Here is a 22,954-nt window from a genome sequence, read left to right on the forward strand (position 1 = left end):
ATTTCATTACCTTCTCAACAATGAGAAAAAATGATACCCCAGTATAAGGCCTTTTCCGGTTTAATTGCCTTTCGTTAGTAGTCACAATACGAGGATAATGCTAGGTAACGGAACAACGTGTGACCCCTTTCCTCGCCACATTCACCAATGATACTTTTAGAAAATAAACATACCCATCGACACTCCTCTTTAGATAGTTTTATAAAATAAAAATTACATGGAAACTCCTCTCCATACAGTACTCAATGATTTGTTCTACTTTATTCATATCTGAGAGTCTACTATCCTTTTAGAAGAGATTGTTGCCTAGATCTAAGGGTTGTTTTTTTTCTTCTTTTCTCATAGGTAGCAGTTTCAGCCAGGTAAATGGCCATCTTCAGATATGCAAAGGTTTACAACAAAATACAGATCAACACATTTTACCCAAACCAAAAATATTAATCCTGTTAAGTAACTAATCGCGTGATCGTGTACGACACGTAAAAACATATATTTTACGGAGGCGATGCGAAGTCATCGTTAACATTACACCATTGTGCTGTACCTACATTATCTACCCATAGTCGCACAACTTGTAGCATACTAGACACTGTATAGAGCAGTGGTTCTCAAACTGCGGGGCTCGCTCCCCGGGAGGAGTAGGGGAGGGGAGGGGGAGGGGCGATCCCGTGCAAGGGTCGCGCGGTATATTAAAAAAATCTACCATCTTCGGTAACAAACGATTGCGTTTATTTTATCCTTTGAAAAAAAAGAAAAAAGAAAAAGATGCCGTTGATCTGGACTGAACTTCGCCCGACGTCGGTGTTACGCCAGCCGTAGTCAACGACAGTGAAACCGTTGCCATATTTTTAGCGTCGGTTCAAATGACCGGACGAGCAGCGCTACGTTGGGATGTCGGCTGCACTCTGACTGTCGCTCACAGTGCGAGCTTTTGCTGGTGTATCTCGACGCCTTCTCAGACCTCGCGAAGACTTGATTGCAGTACGAAGCGGTTCCTGGTTAGTGACAGACATAAAAACACCAACGGTCCACCAACTATCGGAGGGGAGGGGGATACTACAAAGTAAGTACGAAGCCTAACAAATTACAGATATAACTTGAAACCAAATACCCTGAATTAACGGGTGAACGAAAAGAATTTTTTGCCAGGAAACTAAATGTTTTGTTGTCTGCTCAGAAGAATTTTGCTAAAACGAAGAATGTGACTTCTAAGGCCTATTTATCCTCTTACCATATTTCACATAGGGTTGCTAAATGCAAGAAACCACACAGGCTTGCATAAACACTGGTTTTACCAGCAGGGATTGATATAGTATCAACAATGTTTGGTGGCTCATTTGCTTAACAGTTGTAAAGATTCCTATCACTAATGACACAGTACGTTGAAGAATGTTGGGCATTCCTAGCTATTCACTAGTGCAGTTAATCGAAAAATTACGTATCAACTGTTTTCCAGGTCAAGTGGACGAAGCGACTGATATTCATAAAAATGTTTATTTGATTGCTTATGTTCATTTCACTGATGAACTTAACATTCTAGAGGTATTGCTTTTCTGTGAGCAGTTCAAAGTGTTTTTTACGTAACCAATACTTTTTTTAATCAAAGCATACGCACAGAAGTAAGATGTTTCTCTGTCGGCATGTACCAGCGATATATTATAATGTAAAATGAAGCTGGAGGCCTAAGATACGTGCTTGAAAATGACCAAAGGTCGAAATTGGCCAGTCGCGTAGATAATAAGAAAGATAATACAGGCTTCCTATTTTCATTCACAAAGTATCATAAAAGAAGTACAGTGGAGTATACACAGATGGAGCTCGCAAAGTGTCTCGAATTGCAAGCGAAAGTTAAAGCTGTAGGTCCTGATACAGTATGGACTCATGGCAAGATACATCGGGAGGCTCTGGCCGCTATGTAACTTAGCCCGCCCGTTCATGAATTTCTGCAAACGGCTATAGAAATAGTTGGTATTATAAGGCAAAAACTATAAGTTCAATTCTTTTTAAACTGTTATGTGAGGAGACGCAAGTTGGTCACGTTCAACTGCTCTTCTTTAGTAATGCTCGATGGCTTTCAAGGAATAAAGTACTAAAAAGAATGTCTGAACTAAGGAAAGACGTAATCTCTTTCGTAAATCAGAAAAGTCGCCCTCTGGCAGACTGTTTCAGTAACTGAGATTTTCTATTGAAAGTGGCTTACCTCACTGACATTTTTGAGAAACTTAATACTTTTAACACTGCACATCAGGGTAGTCAGTCAACTATACTATCTTCGAATGAAGAAGTGAAGGCGTTCACAAGGAAATTAGAGCTGTGGCAAAGCAGGATGGAAAACGGCATGCTGGATGTGTCCCCTACTATAGTGTAACTCTTAGTGCTCACAGATAAACCGATACTTCCAACAGAGATAAAAGCTTGCCTTCTTCATCGTCTTGATACACTAAAAGTTCACTTCTAAAAGTATTTCTGGGAAGATTTTGATAGATTTGATTTGATTAAAAATCCGCTCAAAAATGCTCTTGGGCCATCATGTCGAAGAGCAAAAACAAACGTATTGATCTCACTGTGATACTTCACTGGAAAATAAATTTAATGAAAGGTCTTTGTTGGAGTTTTGATACATAGTAACAAGGAATTCCCAGCTGTAAGCCAAAATGCAATGAATATCCTGTTTCCTTTCGCAACATCATACTTCTGAGAGACTAGGTTTCAGCTTCGGCAGCTTTGAGATCCAACTATCGTTCAAAGCTAAATATAAGCTGTTTCTGCTATTACACCACGTCTTGAGAAACTTCCTTCTCAAAAGGAAGTTCATCTATCGCACTGAACTTAATAATTTAAGTTTTTGATTATGGTGTAATCCTTGTTTGCTGAACTGTAAATACTTTTCATTTTATAGTTTTTGAATAAATGAAAATATGATAAACAATTTGTTCCATATTTTATTTATAATAATTCACGTGGTTTTGGTTTCTGTTGCTTAAAATCCTACTAAATTGAATTTGGTAAAGGAAAGAATAAGGCAAAGAAAGTATAAAAAAGTGACTATTTTAATAATAAAATAGGCTGACATTATTTTTCCTGGTGAAGGAAGACCCAGAGGAAAAAAAAGTTTGACAACCACTCGTATAGGGTACTGGGCACTATCACACAGTGTCAAAAAGGCGCAAAGTCCCATGTGTATGTTGATATTTGTTTTTCTTGTCACATCAAATTGCTTTGCACACTCGAGATTTCGGCAGCTCCCTCAGTCAGGAATTAGCTGTCGTACTAAAAGTTCGTGTCGTTCCTTCGTATCTATCCTGCCGAATTACGTTATGGAGACATCACGAAGTCACGAAACGGAACTCCCATATTATGCTGCCAAAGATTATAACGATGACTGTGATGGATGAACAGCAGCAGCGATTCTCATACCGTTAGATGGTAGGTAACTCAGTTTATTTCTCTATAGACTTTTATCACTAAGAAGTAAGGGTAGAGTGACTGACCGGATAAAAGTTATTTTGATCTCGTCAAGGAAGCCGTTGAGATCTGAATGAGCAACAGCAGCTTAAATCGAGACAGCAGCTATCTGCCATCTAACGAAAAGAGCATCGCTACTACTGTTCCTCAGCAAAAGACATCGACATAGTCTACATCTACCTCTACATCACTAACCCTTCACCCATGAGACGGTGTGTCACGGAGGGTATTTATGGTGACACTATCTGTTCGCCCGTTCCCTGTTCCACTCGCGAATGGCGCGAGGGAAGAGTGACTATACGTAAACATCCTACCTCAGATTTCCCGATTGTTCTCGTTGTGCTGATTTCGAGAGGTGTATGGGGAAGAAACTGATACGTTGCCCTACTCGTTCCGGAATTTCAGTAACAAACCACTCCGTCATATGCAACACCCCTTTGCATCGTCTGCCATTTCAGATTGTTCGGCATCTCGGTAACTCTCTCGTGCGACTAAAGGATCCCAAGAAGAAACGCGCGGCTCTTCGTTGCATTCGTCTATCTCTTCTATTAACCCAAACTGATAAGTGTTCAAGAATGATATGCAATAGTCAAGAACCGGTCGAACAAGTGCTTTGTAAGCCAGTTCCTTCGCAGATGAATTACATTTGCTTAAGATTTATCCTATGAATCTCAGGTTAGCATGTGTTTTTCCTATTATTTGTTTTATGTGTTCACACCACTTTACATTGATCCGTATGGTTATTCCAAGATATTTTATTGTAGTTACTGTTTCCAGTGGTTTGTCACCCACTCCATAATCGTATAACAGTGGATGTCTTCACCTATTTAAGCGCAATATGTTACATTTATTTACGTACAGGATCAACTGCCGATCTATGGACCAATCATCCGACATCACTGCCTCTTCCTGCAGTTCGCTAAAGTCTCCTAGATGTACTATTCTTCAATTCACAGTAAAATTGCCTGACCGAGGATTCATCGAACCGCCTCCACAATATTTTTCAATCATTCCATTCTGGAACAGCTCGCGGGAAAAACGAAAACTTAAATTTGTCTGTGCTAGATCTAATTTCTCTTATTTTATTACAGTTACCATGTCTCTGTATGCAGGTGGCCGTCAACAAAATATTTTCGCATGCAACGGAGAAAACTCGAGATTGAAACTCTCTAGAAACAACTCGCCCCAAATAAGAACGTCTTTGCTTTAACGATTCCCACACCAACTCGTGTATCATATCCGTGACACTATCTCCCCTACTTCGCGATAGGAAAAAAGGAGGTGCCCTTCTTTTTAATTTTTCAATGTCCTTCGTCGATCCTATCTCATGCGGATCCCACACCGCACAGCAATACTCCAGAAGAGGCGGACAAACGTAGTGTAAGCAATCTCTCTAACAGACCTGTTGCACGTTCCAATTGTTCTGCCAATAAAACGCAATTCTTCATCGCCTTCCCCACTACATTATATGTGTGATCTTTCAAATTAAAGTAGTTCGTAATTGTTATATCCAGGTATTTAGTTCAATTGACAGCATTCTGGCGTTGCTAAATCCTTGTAGACAAGCTCTTAGACAAATCCAAGTTTTAAATTTCGCATTTAATAAATCGTTCACGCAGGAGAAATGACTCCCGTATGGACGACATTGTAATAAGCACCACTGGCGTAGAGAAACAATTGAAACAGTTGAAAGCAAATAATTCGCCAGCCCCGGATATAATTTGGTTTTACAAAGAGTACCCTAAAACATTTGCCTCTTACGTAGCTCGCATTTATCGCGAATCTCGCGCCCAACGCAAAGTACCGAGCGAATGGAAAGAAGCCCAGTTACTCCTGTATGTATGAAGGATAAAAAGAACGGCCCCACAAAATTACAGACCAATATCCTTAGCAATCGGTCTGTCGTAAAATTCTTGAACATATTCTCAGTTCGAATACAATAAATTTTCTTGAGACCGAGAAGCTTATGTCCACGGTTTTAGAAAGCATTGCTCGCGTGAAACTCAGCTTGCCCTTTTCTCACTGCGAACTACGGATGAAGGGCAACAGGCAACATTTTTAGATTTCCGAAAAGTATTAGATCCTGTGCCGCCCTGCAGACGGCTAATGAAGGTTCGAGCATATGAGATCGTCAGGAGCGCACCAGGAAAGTGTGATAGGACCGTACTTATTCTCTATATACGAAAATGGTTTCGTGGACAGGGTGAGCAACAGTCTGCGTTTGTTTGACGATAATGCTCTGGTGCGCGGGAAGGTGTCGTCATTGATCGACTGTAGGAAAATACAAGATGACGTAAACAAAATTTCTAGTTCGCATGATGAATTGCAGCTAGCTCTACATGTACAAAAGTGTAAGTGAATGCGGATGAGAAGGAAAAACAAACAATTATTGTTCGGATGCGGTATTAGTAGTGCCCCGCTTGACCCAGTGAAGTCATATAAATATCTGGGCGTAGCGATATGAAATGCAGCGAGCATGCGAGGCTTGTGATAAGGAAGGCGAATGGCTGAGTTCTGTTTATTGAGAGTATTTTGGGAAAATGTGGGTCATCTGAAAAGGATACCGCTAGTGAGTACTTTTCGAGCGTTTGGCGTCCGAATCAGGTCGGATTAAAGGCAGACATCGAAGCAATTCAGAGGCGGGCTGCTAGATCTGTTACCGGTAAATTCGAAAAACACGCAAGTATTACGGAGACGCTTCGGGAACTGAAATGGGAATCTCTGGAGGCAGGACGACGTCCTTTGAGAAAATTTAGAGATTTGGGATTTGAAGCTGACTGCAGAACGATTCTATTGCAGCCAAGATGCATTTCGCGAAAGGACCACGAAGATAAGTATACTGTAAACAATAACGGTCTTATCAACTTCCCTGTGTTACACCTGAAATTACCCTTACATGTGTCGATTTTCTTCCGTTAAGAACGACGTATTAAGCTCTGTCTCCAGAAAAGTCCTGAATCGAGTTAGAAATCGGGTCCAATACCAGGTTAGCTCGCGTTTATTTCTTTTTACTAAACGACCGTTATCACGCAGCATTTGGAATTTCCATGACTTCCTTACATCTCCATGATATAATACGCCAAGTGCATAGGAAAGTATAACACGGCATATTAGTATGAAGACGGAGGAAGTCGGCGATAGCTCGAACATGGAACCTAACGTGATGCAGCAAGAAGGGCGAAGGACGTTTATTTTAGAACTACAGTAGAACGTCGATTATCCGAAGTAATTGGGGGACATGGGTGTTCGGAAAACTGATTTGTTCGGATAATCGAACTGTACATGTTTATTTGCCAAAAAGAAGTACTTTACAGTAAATTTATTCATAAAAACAGGCACCTCTTTTAGTATTACAAAGTAACATACAAAAGCAACTTCAGTAGGAATATATAGTATGTGGCACAGTTTATTAAACAAAAATATATACATATTACATACGCACTTTGCGTGAACAATACACACAGTATACAAAATTGTTTTAAAAAAATCCTTTATTTTGGTCTGTCTAAGCACGCCTACACACTTACAAGCAGCTAAGTAACGTACTTTTTTCATTACAGATATCTGAAACTGGTCACTTTCATCTTGGGCTTCAAACCATCGCAAGGCAGTGTCCAAACAAGTGAATGCCTCAGAAGCTGTTGGTATACTTTCATCCTCACTTTCTGGAGCACTGATTGATGAGATGCTGGCGGCGTAATCTTTATCAGTGACGACGTTTACAATCTCGCTGTCCTGCATGATTTGGTGTCCTGGATCTGCATCATCGATATTCATCCATTCATGAACGTCTTCTTCATCACATTCGTGGCGATCTATTGCTTGGTTTGGGAGTGAGAGGCTGATGGACGGTAGGGTGGGAGAGTAACAGGTGCGAGCGAATACACAGTTCGGTTAAGCGGTCGTTCGGTCGACCGACGTTCGGATAATTGACGCTCTACTGTATTTCCGACTGTGTAGCAGCATAGGTATAACAACATATTCACGTGGGTGTTGCAGCCAGGGGGTGCAGGATCCAGTTCTCCCCCCCCCCCCCCCCCTCTTCTGTAGATTTCGCCATTTACAGTGAAAGTAATATGAAAAAAAAAATGGCTCTGAGCACTATGGGACTTAACATCTGTGGTCATCAGTCCCCTAGAACTTAGAACTACTTAAACCTAACTAACCTAAGGACATCACATACATCCATGCCCGAGGCAGGATTCGAACCTGCGACCGTAGCAGTCGCGCGGCTCCGGACTGAGCGCCTAGAACCCCCCCTCTGGGTGTTGTACCCTCTTCCTAATGAACTTAAAAAACTTGCACTCGCCACTTCAAACCGATCTCGTCTGCCACTCTAATCATTTTATCGTTTCTAACGTTCCCGACTTCAGCGCAACGTTACACTTTAATTATGAAAAAAGTGATGCATTCATGCAATTAAATGTTGTTTAATGTTATTTTTTGTGTACAATGTATACCGTTTGATACAGGAATTCTTTAACAATTTGGTTTTACTGCGCGACGTGCAACAGCGACACGGGTGGACACACCGCAGAGCCACGTGCGTGCCTCCCCGCGGCTTCGCTAGAATCGCAGGGGACGGGACCCTCTGACGTCACACCCAGCAGTGACCCAGTTCTGTGTGACGTCATCTGTGAGAGCGTCCCAGGGGAGCCAGACCCTCGCTTCCGCTTCCGCCGCTGGGTGGCCGGGGGTGGGGAGGAAGCGGGTTAGGGAGGGGGGGAGGTGGGCCACGCTGCCGGCGGCTCGTTCCCCCCTCCTGGTGGGGGGAGGGGGGGGGACACTCTCACCGGCTCTGTCATTGTCACGGCGGACCAGCGGCTTCTGTTTCGCGAAGTAGGACAGCGGTAAGAAAATGAAACTAGTGGAACAAGGGGCTCCATTTTGCTTTCATCCTTGCTTCAAGGAGGGAAGGGGGCAGGGAGAGGTATTTCATCAGAGAGTCTATTCTGTACTCTAAGACCAGGTAGCTGCTTGCCAGACGGCGTAAAGAGTAATGACTGGTGAGTTACTACGTTATTAATTAAGTCTGTACTTCATAGGCAAGATATACAGTTGACTGCTACTACGTGGCACCTCTATAAATTGAAATTATCGATAAATCTAACTTCTTGTAAAGTCTCTTGGGAAAACCTCTATAAATGGAAGAAATCCTATGTCATTTGGTACACTCGATGAATCGAAGATATTGTCATGACGGAGAGAACCACAAACAGATAACCATCCGAAGTCAACGACTAGACTAACACTCGATATTTCGAATTGGTTCGTCAGTTGTTCACTTCCGTGATTCAGTTCTTTCCGACCCTCATTTGTTTTCTAAAGAATGCGTAACTTCCGACAGCCTAGTAACCAGTTGTAAAAATAACCTTTTTGTTGTGTCTAGACAAGACAGACTAGACACAATGAGAGGAAGCCGAAAGGCACGCGCTTAAACTCACGCAGGATGGCGTGAGGTCTGAAACAGGATGCGTAATGAATGCTATAAAGAAAAGTACGTAGCTTCTGGAATACTTAACTTTAATCCACATTTGTAGAACATCGCTCTTGATGATACATTAATAGAATCTCAATATCAATTGGATACGGCGCCTTGCTAGGTCGTAGCAAATGACGTAGCTGAAGGCTATGCTAACTATCGTCTCGGCAATTGAGAGCGTAGTTGTCAGTGAACCGTTCCTTGCAAAGTCGGCTGAACAACTGGGGCGAGTGCTAGTAAGTCTCTCTAGACCTGCCGTGTGGTGGCGCTCCGTCTGCTATCACTGACAGTGGCGACACGCGGGTCCGGCGTATACTAATGGACCGCGGCCGATTTAAAGGCTACCACCTAGCAAGTGTGGTGTCTGGCGGTGACACCACACTTTTAGTGCAGCTGTTCGACTCTCGCAGAAAAGAAGCTGGTTAGTTAGCTGGTGGAATGTGGAGTGGAAAAAAAAATAGGACGTAACGAAATATTTCGGAATCCGTCATCTACGCCACCGACAATCCTGAGTTAGAAAAATGAAATACGTAAAAGCGTATCGCAATGAGGGAGAAAGCGGATCTGGAGAGGTCAGTTTCTGCCACTTAAAGAATGCTTATTACAATGTGTTAGTACAGACGACAAAACATACTTGTCGGAAGTTATGTGGTTTAAAAAAAGCTTTAGTCATTCGTCGTTACTGTGGGCATTGAAATGTTCACCGCAAGTGAGGAATGGTTCACAGAAGTCTTAACTGCGTCGGTCAGTACAAAGTTATGAGCATTGGTGATAAAGGTTGTACAGTTTGGAAAATTGAACGAAACTGAAGTTGTATGTACTGTCGGAATTTTGCGTTTAACTTTTCTTTGGAAATATTGCAATAAATAACTTTATTTTTAGTTCTGGCTGTTAGTTTCAGCTTCCATTTGTAATGAAATACGTATGTTATTGAAACTACAGTATCTATTTTAAACTTCCATTCCTATTTTCATTTTTTCCTGATTCCAGTTTGAGAGACAGACTCTCGCTAATTACAACTATCAGTTATTCAAACTTTTTGTTTTGTTCCTTGAACTTCTAATTACCAAGAGGCGGCTGTATTGTAATGTTGTCGAGATATAACCGTATATTACAGCAATTTAAATTGGATGGGCTATACTTCCCAAACAGAATTGCAAAAAATGGCTGTCCAAAACTTTGCAACTAGAGAATCACTATATTAATCTAATTCTTTTTTATATGCCTACACAAGGGTTCGTTGGTTAATTTTCTAACTTCATGGGCTGCAAACTATGTGAAATGTTCTTACTGTTCAACGCAAGAGTCTTCAGATACCATATTATTTGTGTTATATAAAGCAGAAAACGTTCACGCTGAGTAATGCTCAAAATGTTCAAATGTGTGTGAAATCTTATGGGACTTAACTGCTAAGGTCATCAGTCCTTAAGCTTACACACTACTTAACCTAAATTATCCTAAGGACAAACATACACACACCCTTGCCCGAGGGAGGACTCGAACCTCCGCCGGGACCAACCACACAGTCCATGACTGCGGCGCCTGAGACCGCTCGGCTAATCCCGCGCGGCTCTGAGTAATGAAACCAGTGAAATTGCAAATATGTCATATTAATAATTGATTGTTTGACATATCAGAATTTCTGTAAGGTGCTGAGCACCAAATGTACAAGACAAGCCAGTGACGATTTGTGAACATATTCATTGAATCTTTTCTATTTCTTCCATTAACTCAACTACGTTAAAGTTCAAAATAAGAACTGTATTCAAGAATTAGTTTGTCGAGGGTTTCGTATTTGACGACTTTCATAATTAATTGCGCCCGCGGTGGTTAAGTGTATAGACTGTGATTGTGGGAAGTAATTTTTTGTGGTATACAGCTAACAATCACATCTACAGGGTGGTCCATTGATCATGAACGGGCCAAATATCTCACGAAATAAGCGTCAAACGAAAAACTACAAAGAACGAAACTTGTCTAGCTTGAAGTGGGAAACCAGATGGCGCTATATGGTTGGCCCGCTAGATGTCGCTGCCATAGGTCAAACGGATATCAACTGCGTTTTTTTAAATAGGAACCCCCATTTTTTTATTACATATTCGCTTACTACGTAAAGAAATATGAATGTTTTAATTGGACCACTTTTTTCGCTTTGTGATAGATAGCGCCATCTGGTTTTCCCCTTCAAGCTAGACGAGTTTAGTTCTTTGTAGTTTTTTCGTTTGATGCTTATTTCGTGAGATATTTGGCCCGGTCACTATCAACCAACCTGTATATTTATTTTCTGTTTAACATAGCGATACGTGTTTCGAACATGTTGTGCTCATCTTCAGGAATGTATATTCGACACCTGTAGCGTTATGTTGAGTTAAACAGAAAATACGTGTAAATGTAACTGGTGGCACTATAATGATGATCTCTTTCGTGCTTGAATTAGCTTCGTTAGGATTCTTCCACTGAATTAGAGTTAGGCATCCGCCTTCCCATGGCTTCATACACTAATGAGTCCAGACATTGTGACCAGCTATGTAGTAGCGTGTTGGTCCACTTCTTGGAAGAAACGCAGCAATAATTCTAAGTGGCATAGATCTGACATGTCCTTGGTCGTTTCCTAAGGTACGTTGCGCCAGATGCCTACGCATAAATCACGCGATTCTCGTAAATTACGGGCAGTTGTTTTGTGGGTGCGGACCAGGCATGTTCCATCGGATTCAGTTCAGGTGAGTTTGGCGAAAAATACTTCAACGTGAGTTCACTACAATACTTCACAAACGAGTGTGGCATGATTCTGGCCCTGTGACATGTACAGTTATCCTGTTGGAAGATGACATCACTGTCAGGTAAGACATTACGCACGAATGGGCGCAGGTGGTCCACAATAATGTTCACAAAGTATCCCCAGCCGTTACGGTGTCCTTGATCACTACCACAGGTCCCATGGAAGGTTTGGCAAGCGTCTCTCATAGCATAATACTGCCCCCACCTGCCTACGCCCGCGGCATAGTACACGCTCCCAGCAGGCCTTCACTCAAACGCGACACAAGCGTATAGTACCATCTAAGTGGTGTAAGAAAGAAATATGATTCTTATCATCATTAGACACGTTTCCAGTGATGCATGGTCAAAACTCGATGATCCCATGCCCACTGCAACTGCAATTTGACGTTGTCGGGTCCAGATACGAACACGTCTCCTGTGGAGCTCCATGTTCAACATTATTCGCTGAACAGTGTGGTCCAAAACACTAGCACCTGCAGCACCATTGTTCTCTGCCGTCAGATAAGCCAGAGATCGCCTACTTATCGTACTTTACGAAGAAGGCAGAGCTCCAGAACGTTTTGTGGCGAGGTGTGGACGTCCAACACTTTGTCGCCGATTCTTGGTTTCAGCGTCATTCAAGAACCACTTGCCACGGGTCCTCATGCTAGTAGCAACTTCATCCTTCCGAGATGTTCGTTCCCAGTCGCAGAGAAGTCCGGCCTTTACGAAAATCGGTTATATCAGAGCATTTCCCCATTTTCGCTCCGTACTGTCGTTTAAATGATTCCCCATTCCTCTCTGCTTAGCTTATACACTTTCCTTTTCCGTGTCACATGCCTGCAACGTCACCATGCGGAATCTTCTTCCGCGGTGGGCAGTGGTCTTAACTTTTTGGTTCATCTGTGTATAAACGTCTCTAGGCTTGAAATCCACCCGGACAGTTACTCCTAGACGCCTGAATCCCGTGACTGATTCCAGTGACTTGTAGCCGATAGCATAATCAAATGAAATCAGATATTTTTGTCTATTTACTAGCATTAATGTCATTTCGTTTGGCTCAATGCCCGAGGGCATGCTTTTCAATTGCACGCCAGTTACGCGACTTGCGTGTCCGTCTACCCCAGTTATCCAACCGGCGAAAGGAGGCCTTTATTTTAAGCTTGAATCCGAACCGCAGGTTTTTTCTGTGCACTCGTCGTATTACTGAAAAGACAAGATTGAAAACAGACTGAAAATCTCCGTAGTCCGACCGGGATCCACTTCTGCGGCCTCTCATTTTCCATGCAGGCCACCAGGTCCGGCATTAAACGCATTATATTTATTTATATTTAAACTTAGCTAATAATCATGCACTGATGATTCTCAAGTCTCTACGTTTTACAAGAAGTTTAGAAAGATGTCAACTTAGGGCATACAACTTTGTCGTCTAGCTGTGAGAACAACTTCATACTGCTACGAGTGCTAAATACGAGGGTGAGTCAAATGAAAACCTTAAATATTTTTTAAAAATATTATTTATTGCGCAGAAGTGATACAAAGCTGTATCACTTTTCATCATAATCTCCCCCATGCTCAATGCAAGGCCTCCAGCGCTTAAATTCCTTTAGAAAAAAATTCTTTTGGTAGTCAGCGTAACCACTCATGCACCGCGTGGCGTACCTCTTCATCAGAACGGAACTTTTTTCCTCCCATTGCGTCTTTGAGTGGTCCAAACATATGGAAATCACTTGGGGTCAGGTCTGGTGGGTGTGGTGGATGAGGAAGACACTCAAAATACAGGTCTATAATTGTTGCAACTGTTGTATGGGCAGTGTGGGGCCTTGCATTGTCATGTGGTAAAACAACACTTGCTGACAGCAATCCACGTCGCTTTGATTTGACTGCAGACCGCAGATGATTTTTTAGAAGATCTGTGTATGATGCACTGGTGACAGTAGCCCCTCTAGGCATGTAATGCTCCAAAGTGACGCCTTTTTTGTCCCGAAAGAGAGTCAGCATCTGTTTTGGGTTGGTGGAAGTGAACCCAGGTTTCGTCCCCAGTAACGATTCTTTGCAAGGAAGCCATCACCTTCTCGCTCAAAGCGCCGAAGAAGTTCTGCACAAGCATCAACACATCATTCTCTCATTTCAGGAGTCAGCTGCCGTGGCACCCATCTTGCAGACACTGTGAAACTGGAGCACATCATGCATAACGTGGTGTGCTGACCCATGACTAATCTGTTGCTGCAATGTCATTCAGTGTCACTCGGCGGTTTTCCTTCACTATGGTTTCAACTGTTGGAATGTTCTGTGGAGTCACAACTCGTTGTACCTGACCTGGACGAGGAGCATCTTCCACTGAAGTCACACAATTTGCGAACTTCCTACCCCATTCGTCGATGACTTTCAATAGGTTTCACACCTTCACTACGCAAAAACCGAATAACAGAACGTTGTTCTTTCCTGGTGTAAGTCGTAAGTGGGGCGGCCATCTTTATATTGATACTGCGACGGAGTGTGTGCATCTGCACTATGCTGCTACCTACAGGCCATTCTGCACGCTGTTTGTAACACGCTTACCAATTTACAGGATAACGTCGCGAAATTTCGATTTGTTATTAAAAATTTAAGGTTTTCATATGTCTCACCCTCGAATACTGTAAACAGCAGCGGTCCTACCACACAACCTTGAGTTACGCCAGTGGCTACCGTCACGTCTGCTGATGCCTCCCTATGAAGAACGACGTACTGATTACTGTTTGCTAGGAAGTCTTCAACACACCTACAGATTTGTCCAGCCCGTCGGCATCGCGTATTTTCTTTGCCATGCAACGGTGCGAAACTTTATTTAATGCTCTCTGGAAGTCAAGAAACACGGCATAAACACTCGTTTCACACAGTCAGAGTTACCGGGAAGCATGCTGATTGTTGCAGAGGAGTTGTTCGATCTCCAGAGAAGTCGTTTTACGAGATCGTAATACACTCCATCACAAGAAAAGTAAAGCATCCGGAAAGGGTGTAGGAAACTTCACGGTTTGGGACTGTGTGTGACGTCACTTCAGTGGTTACAAAATCGTGTCAAATTCACAAATAACTTGGCAGTTTGAGCCAACTTGTCACTACGACCTTGCACTCCCTCTGGCCTGATTCGCTTGGGAAAAGAGCCAGTTTAGACGTTCCATCGTCTCGTGAGGCAAGCTGGATCACAACTGTTGTTTTTCGTCCTCGAGATCTTTGTAATGGCACTGGGTTGTAGTTGGCTGTTCCCACACAGGTTCTATCGGAGCCAAATCTGGGGATCTTTCTGGCTGTGGGAGTACGTCAACGTGAGTCACACAGTTCGTAGAAATACGTGCCATGTGCAGAAGAGAATTACCTCTTTGAAGAATGGCGTCACGATTCTGTCACCTGAGGGGTAACTCGTAAGAACGACCGAGCGAGCTGGCGCATCGATTAGCACAACGGACTCGCATTCTGAAGGACGATTTTACGTAATTTCCCTAAACCGTTCAGGCAAATGCTGGAGTGGTTTCTTTGGAAGAGCACAGCCAATTTCTTTCGCCATCCTTCCCTCATCCGATGGGACCGATGACCTCGCTGTTTGGTCCCATCCCCCAAATCAATCTAAGAATCATAAGGACGCAGGGTGTCCGCGATGTAGCTATGTGACAGTCATTACCAGCTGTAACCTTAAGTTGTACCCGATGGCTCCCACACCATAACGGCATGACTGAGGGCACTGTGCCACTCCAAAACATTGCAAGAATAAATAAAATTGTTGTAGCTGGGATTCAGAGTCATAAAAATTTTTTTGTAGGACATCATCTTTACGCCAGTGACTGTTATAAGTTTTTATCACACTATTGCAATTTCGGCCTTAGGCCATTATCAAGTGCTGCTGAAAAATACAGAATGTTTTTTAAAAAAAATATTTTACAGATTCATTATGTACCTCGACGTTGTGCCGATTATACAAGACATTTTAACTGTGTAGCCATGTTACTTACATATTATGGCTTTAAGCCATGTCAATGTAATGTAAACTGACACATTTGTATGTGTTTTTTTTTCTTTATTGGATTTACAATTCCCCATCGGGGGCGGGGTGACAGCGGCATATGCGCTGCTCTTCAGCCGAAAGACATAGAAAAACAATTGAAGACATTTAAAAATAACAAAGGAGAAAACGTGGTGAACATAGATACAGAAAAGGGGGAACATCATGGAAGACAATAGACAAAAGAGGAGCGACTGTAAAGTGGAGATAAAAACCGTAAGGAAGTAGCACACACACAAAAAAAACACACTGGAGCAATTAAAAAACAGAAGGCGCTGTATGACCGGAGCATAAAAGTATCGATGGATGGTGTAACACATAACAAACACTGACAGTGACACTAAGTACACGGCAAGCACACAATTAAAATCACATCTCTTGACGCACAGGAGAAACAGCACTAAACACAACACTGACGTGGCATACTGACGATGATCAAAAAGGAGGATCTACCAGGCGCAAGGAGATGAGGGAGACTGGAAGAAGGGAGGGAGACGGGAAGAAGGGAGGGAGGGGTAGAGAGGGGGGAGACGGGCGGGGGGAAATTGTATGTCGTTGTCAACAATGTTAAATACACTCGTGACGTTGTTACACAGTGCGAGCGCACGTATTCAAACATCGTTAAACAACATAATCTGTAAGTGCACATGTTCGATAAACCATCACTAGTCACACATGCATTAGACCACAGCTGCAGACTAATGTTTGCAGGCTACTAATAACCGTTTTGGCACGTATACGGATTACAGATATTGTTTTGCTATGTGTCGAGTGCTATTGCAGTCCAACGACTATAGAAGGAAGCAAAGAGTATGCCCTCGTTGCTCAATTATGAAGTCAGCTGTAAAACCTTATGTGACTCATTCTTAAACCATCATATATAAACGTGAGAATTACACATCGAATTACATACACAAGGGTTATACATAAAATCTTATGTGACTTACTTTTAAAACAGCATGAATAAACGTGAGGATTATACGTCGAATTACACACATAAGGTTTAAACATCGTTATACGTAACCGTAGTTATTCTTTTCTGCCCACTCTTGCTGTTTTCCGAGACCCAGGAGATCATTGTAGGCAAAACCACCCCTTCCTTCCGTCTCCTTCTATGTCACCATCTATGGCAGTCCAATCGCCCTCACCTCCACCCTTAAGTACCTTGGCGTCACCCTTGACCATCGCCTCTCCTGGACCCCCCATCTCCGGACAATCCAAGCCGAGGCACGCTCCCAACTCCGTCTCCTCAAGCTCCTTTCTGGCCGCACATGGTGTCTGGACCCCTCCACCATCCTCCACACCTATAAATCCCTCATCCGCCCTATCCTCTGCTATGCCCACTCTGCCTGGATCTCCACCCCTCCTACCTTTTACAAATCCCTTCAAATCCTCGAATGCCATGCTCTCCGCCTCGCCTATCGCATCCGGCTCCCCTCCCCCACACGGATCCTGTACGACCTTATTCCATTCCCACACCTCCTCCTTTTCCTCGAACGGATACAGATCCTCTACACCTCCCATAAACTCACGCACTTGTGTCTCCCATCCTCTGCCACCCCCGCCCGCTGCCGCACCTGTATTCCCACGTCCCACCTGGTCTCCATCTCTCCACTCTCCGTACCCTCTCCCAAGCTGGCTTCCGCCAGCTCCCACTGACTGATGATGCCCTCATCCCCTCCATCTACCCCTCCTATCAACTTTGATCCTCCTCTTCCTGTGTTTTTTTCCTCAGGGCACCCCCTCTCCCTTCTCTCCCTCCTCCCTTCCTCCCCCCTCCTCCCCCTGGGCTTCCCCTACACCCCCATACCTTCTTTCCTCCCCCCACCTCCTCTGCCACTGACATCTCTGCTCTCCCCTCTCCCTCCTCCGCCACCTTTTCCCCCCTTTCGGCAGGTCCCCGGACTCGCACACGTTAAGTGGACATTCGCGCGCCGGAGGTCATCGCCATCGGTTTTGTGTGTGTACCGCCGTGTTTGTGCTTCAGTGTTTTCGCCGCCCACGCTCCATCGTTCACGTGTGTCATCTCAGTCATCAGTGTTCGCGTACAGTGCTAACAGTTTCTTTGGTTTTCTTCGCCTGTGTACGGCTTCGTGTTTTACCGTTACTGTGTCCACTGTTTTTTGTCCGCCGTTATGTTCATTCTGTGTCTCCATTGTTTTTTTCTTGTACTGCCTGTGGCTGAAGAGCGGCGTACTGTTGCCGCTGCCAGCCCACCTTGTAAGGTGTAAAATGACAATAAAGAACAAAAAAACCTCTTACTGTTAACTTTGTACAGGATGTATATTATTAAGTCGTAGGTTTACTGTATTAACACTATATATCCAAACTGACAGAGACAGTGAGATGTCACGCAGCACCTCATGTGCTACCAAATCAGTAGCACGCTCCCATGGAACCACCCTTGCTCAAATCCAACACAGCTGAAGTAACATTTTGTCAGCTTTACATGCATTTTCAGTACATAAATTGATCATCGACATAGCAAACGAAAGTAATATGAAAATACAATACAATTCTTTATGTCAGTCACATAAGACGCACTACGGGCATCGAAGAGTAAAATAATAAATCGTAAAAAAGTGTACAATATCGTTTTGGCGAGAGTTCGTCATTTTATAAAATTCATACTACACTGCCTTGATATTCGTCATTGTATAGAATTCATAATACACTGAATTAATACGTTAAGCTGAGCCTAAGTCTGAGCTACTATTAGCGTGTGCATCGTAAGATCGTCTAAAAATTATTTAAGAATCGTTTGTTTCTCAAGTCGGTTTGGTCGTTTAGAAGATTATCAGGATCATTTTTGAAATGCTTATATATTTCCATGTCTTCAAGGACGCTCATAACTCTTCATTTAGGTACGGCGTGTAATATTGTCAGGGTTGTATCTATGTTACTGACATTTATGTTTGTTTTCACTTCAGTATTTGCTAAACTTAGAGGTGCTATTTTCTGCTTGTCTACATGTTCTTTAAATCTATCTGTAAATGGTTTCCCTGTTTGTCGGACGTAATATTTCTCACAAGGGTCACATTCTATTTTATAAAGCTCTGATTTTGTAAATTGGTTAGTTTCATTGAAATTGTGTATTGATCTTTTAGCTAAGGTGTCATTGGTGTGGAAGCTGACTTTAACAGTAGTTTTCTTAATAGCCTGTATTTTTCAGCAACACTTGATAACGGCCTAAGGCCGAAATTGCAATAGTGTAATACAAACTTATAACAGTCATTGGCGTAAAGCTGATGCGCTTCAAAAAATTGCAACAATAGGTCCTCTCTCCAGGTTCGCTGGCGATGGACATCGGAGAAAGCGCAGAGCCGCAACTCGTTGCTGAACACAGTGCAACACAATTCATCAGCACAGTCCACGCTTCCCTGTAACGGAATCCCTCCGAATGCAGCCGTTTGTGTTACTAAAATGTAGACTTTGGCGGCCGGAAATGTCATGTCCATTATAATTATCCGGGCTGTTATGCCGTGGTCGGTTGATGAATTCTTTGTCAATTCCCAACGTTTCGTCCCCGTCTGCGGAGGACATCTTCAAGGGGGTCTGTAGCTCGATGTAAGGTCCAACACACCCACTGACTCGCTACTTAGGAATTGACACAGAATTCATCAACCGACCACGGCATAACAGCCCGGATAATTATAATGGACATGAGCCGTTTGTGTTGTGATGTTACCAACAACCATGGGACTGTAATTCTGTAGTCTAGCTGCTGATAGTCTCTGACTACTATTGTGGGTTGATGGACTGTATGGAATGTTGCAGTGAGTCCTTACTTGTTCAAAATGGTTCAAATGGCTCTGTGCACTATGGGACTTAACATCTGAGGTCATCCGTCCCCTAGACTTAGAACTACTTAAACCTAACTATCATAAGGACATCACACACATCCATGTCCGAGGTAGGATTCGAACCTGCGACCGTAGCAGCAGCGCGGTTCCGGACTGAAGCGCCTAGAACCGCTCGGCCACAGCGGCCGGCAGTCCTTAAACTTGTCACAGATGGTAGGCACAGATGTGATGTTCCTGGTGCACAGTATTGTTACAACCCCCTGAGCTCAGGGGTTGTAAAGTGTCGGAAAGAACGAGAGGTATGCTTTGCGAGAGAGGAGCGACTCACGGTAAAACGTGCAGAGAAACACAGGCAAGTGTGCCATTGACTTTATTACATCGAATGTACACAGCGGGCCTTCCACTGAACTCGGCAATGGCGCCGCACAGTGTGCGTAATCTGCAGTTTCGGCGCTCGAAAAATGGTTCAAATGGCTCGGAGCACTGTGGGACACTGTAGTCCACACCTTCGGCTGTGCGTCTGAGGTATGGACTACAAATTGCTGGTGATGAACCTGAGAAAACTGATAATGTTCAGAGTGAGGTTAAATATGTAACATATGTTGTAAGAAATAGAGTGTATATGACATTTTGTAAAAGCAAGGGTACTGAACAAAGGTTATTGTTTACAGCTAATATCTGCGTTGGAGTTTTTTTATGCCAACTGGGACCATATCCGAAATTACCCGGACGACCTGCGCCTGGCATTCTTAGTTCCCAACAATCAACAGAGTATTGATGAATTAGCTATTACCTTTTATGGCAACAAAATAAATTATTCTGCAGCTGTTATTGTGTTAGAAGAACTGTGGTATTATAAGCCAAACCTTGATGATTTAATTCGTCAGTTTAGGGATACATACAGAGAATTTGTTTTTATGCCTAACGGTATAAGGTGTGCTAATAGGTACTTTGATTTTAGACAGGGTCGTTATAGGCCTTTGTGGTATAATTATTAGAGCCTCAATAAGAGATCCTCACAAGTCATACCTAACTAACCTAAGGACTTTACACACAACCATGCCTGAGGCAGAATTCGAATCTGCGACTTTAGCGGTCGCGCGGTTCCAGACTGATGCGCCTAGAACCGCTCGGTCACAGAGGCCGGCGCGCCTGTTCTTATTCGTGGTACAGGAAATTGGTGATCCTCCCTTGTGGTGGTCAAGCGGAACCGTGATGTGCGAGTATGCCTCGCGGGGACGTTCCCGTGCTGTCTCACTAGTGTGCAGCATCTCCACAGCGAACACTCAACAGCTGCCGCTGCTCACACACCATATTTAGCCTACCAGGCCGGCTAACTATCGCGTCCAAAACGTGACTTTTGTTTGCGATCGGGCGACAAGGTTCGGGGAGAAGAAAAATGGTCGGTTGGCCAAAGTAAGAGGCAGTGTTGACCTGATTATGTTGTTAGAATTCCGTTATTACAAAAGGTAAGGCTTGGAATAAGGGCTGAAATGACAAACACTACGAGTGTTTTACAACTTATGACTTTATTCAGAATACAGTACAAATCTTGATATACTTGCTCTAAAGAAACTTTACCCACGAAGAGACCAACACATACGCGGAGACAGTCACTAACTAGCAGCGTTCTGCTTACTTAAAATGTAACTGTCGTTATTAAGAACAGATGTAGGCAAAATTGTGGAAAAATTCGAATTTTCTTTTATTACATAATATATTAGATTGCTTCCTTAAGAGCAACGCCGCAAAGTTTTATAATCGAATTCTTGCTAGAAATATATTTTTAAAAAGATTTGGCGTCTGCGTCTGCCTTGCCCCCACGTTCTATGCTGTGATCCACACTTTCTCTACGCTAGGGTTATTTTGTGCGTTAATTTTTCGTTCACACAATCGAAAATAACTGCAGATGAGTCAAGAAGGCTGTGAGAAAGATATCTTTGTTTTTTCCTTCGTTTACAACGTGATCTTTTTGATTAGTATGTGCTACAAACTTATATCAGTTTTAGATTTGCGTATATCAACCTGTTTCGTTCGAAATGGGTCGTAACAGTGGAACAGCTATGAGGGATAACTTACATACTGTGAAATAAATGCAGCAAGCCGTGTTGGAAGTATTCTTTCACAAGCTTCCTACAGATGATAATCCTCAATATTCCCTTTGTGACCGTGGCGGAAATATCTTCAGGCAGAAGTCAGTGGAAAACCATACACCCAAAAATATGGTTTGCGACTTACTGTTTTAGATGTTATAAAACCAACTTTCAGGTACCTAGCCAATTCTGAATTGCTGAAAAAATTTGTACATGGGAAAATACAGAATTCAAATGAGAGCTACTATGACGGTATATGGATGCATTGTTCAAAACAGTATTCGTGTCCTCAGTTGCCGTGAATATAGTTGCGATGTAGGTAGGTTTAAGCTCCTGCAGAGGCTAGGCTGCCACCCAGGTTGCATTTACACTGAAGATACTCAGAACCATCGATGAAGCGCGACTGGACAAAGCTCAGGCAGCGGAAGAAGAAGTACAAAAGTTGGCTAGGCAGAGGAGACAGGGGAAAAGCGTACTCCAAGTAGACGAGGAAGAGAATAAGAATTAGGGATATGGACAGCTTTTGTCACTCGAGTTACAGCAATATTGTCTAAAACTGAAATGAAAACTTTAAATGCGAATTGCCGTAAGCGGACTTTTTTGAGTTATAATGTACTTATCGTCAGGAACTATAAAAGCTAACATTCCGAAATTCGACATCGTTCGTAAGAATTACTTACGGAATAATCTTGTGCAGCACTTTTTCGTTATCATTTCTCTGAGAAAAGTTCTTTAAAATTTGACAGCAGAAGAGCAGTCTCAGGTAACACAAAAATGAAAAATTAATTTCAGAGCAACTAAGACCTTAAACAAAGATCTGTTTCACACATTTTTCATCTCCCAGTACTTATTGCAACCTACATCCTTCTGAATCTGCTTAGTATATTCATCTCTTGGTCTCCCTCTACGATTTTTACCCTCGACGCTGCCCTCCAATGCTAAATTTGTGATCCCTTGATGCCTCAGAACATGTCCTACCAACCGGTCCCTTCTTCTTGTCAAGTTATGCCACAAACTCCTCTTCTCCCCAATTCTATTCAATACCTCCTCATTACTTATGTCATCTACCCATCTAATTTTCAGCATTCTTCTGTAGCACCACATTTCAAAAGCTTCTATTCTCTTCTTGTCCAAACTATTTATTGTCCATGTTTCACTTCCATACATGGCTACGCTCCATACAAATACTATCAGAAACGACTTCCTCACACTTAAATCTATACCCAATGTTAACAAATTTCTCTTCTTCAGAAACGCTTTCCTTGCCATTGCCAGTCTACATTTTATATCCTCTCTACTTCGACCATCATCAGTT

This window comes from Schistocerca piceifrons, chromosome 7 (assembly GCF_021461385.2).
Source record: "Schistocerca piceifrons isolate TAMUIC-IGC-003096 chromosome 7, iqSchPice1.1, whole genome shotgun sequence".
In the NCBI taxonomy this organism is placed as follows: domain Eukaryota; kingdom Metazoa; phylum Arthropoda; class Insecta; order Orthoptera; family Acrididae; genus Schistocerca; species Schistocerca piceifrons.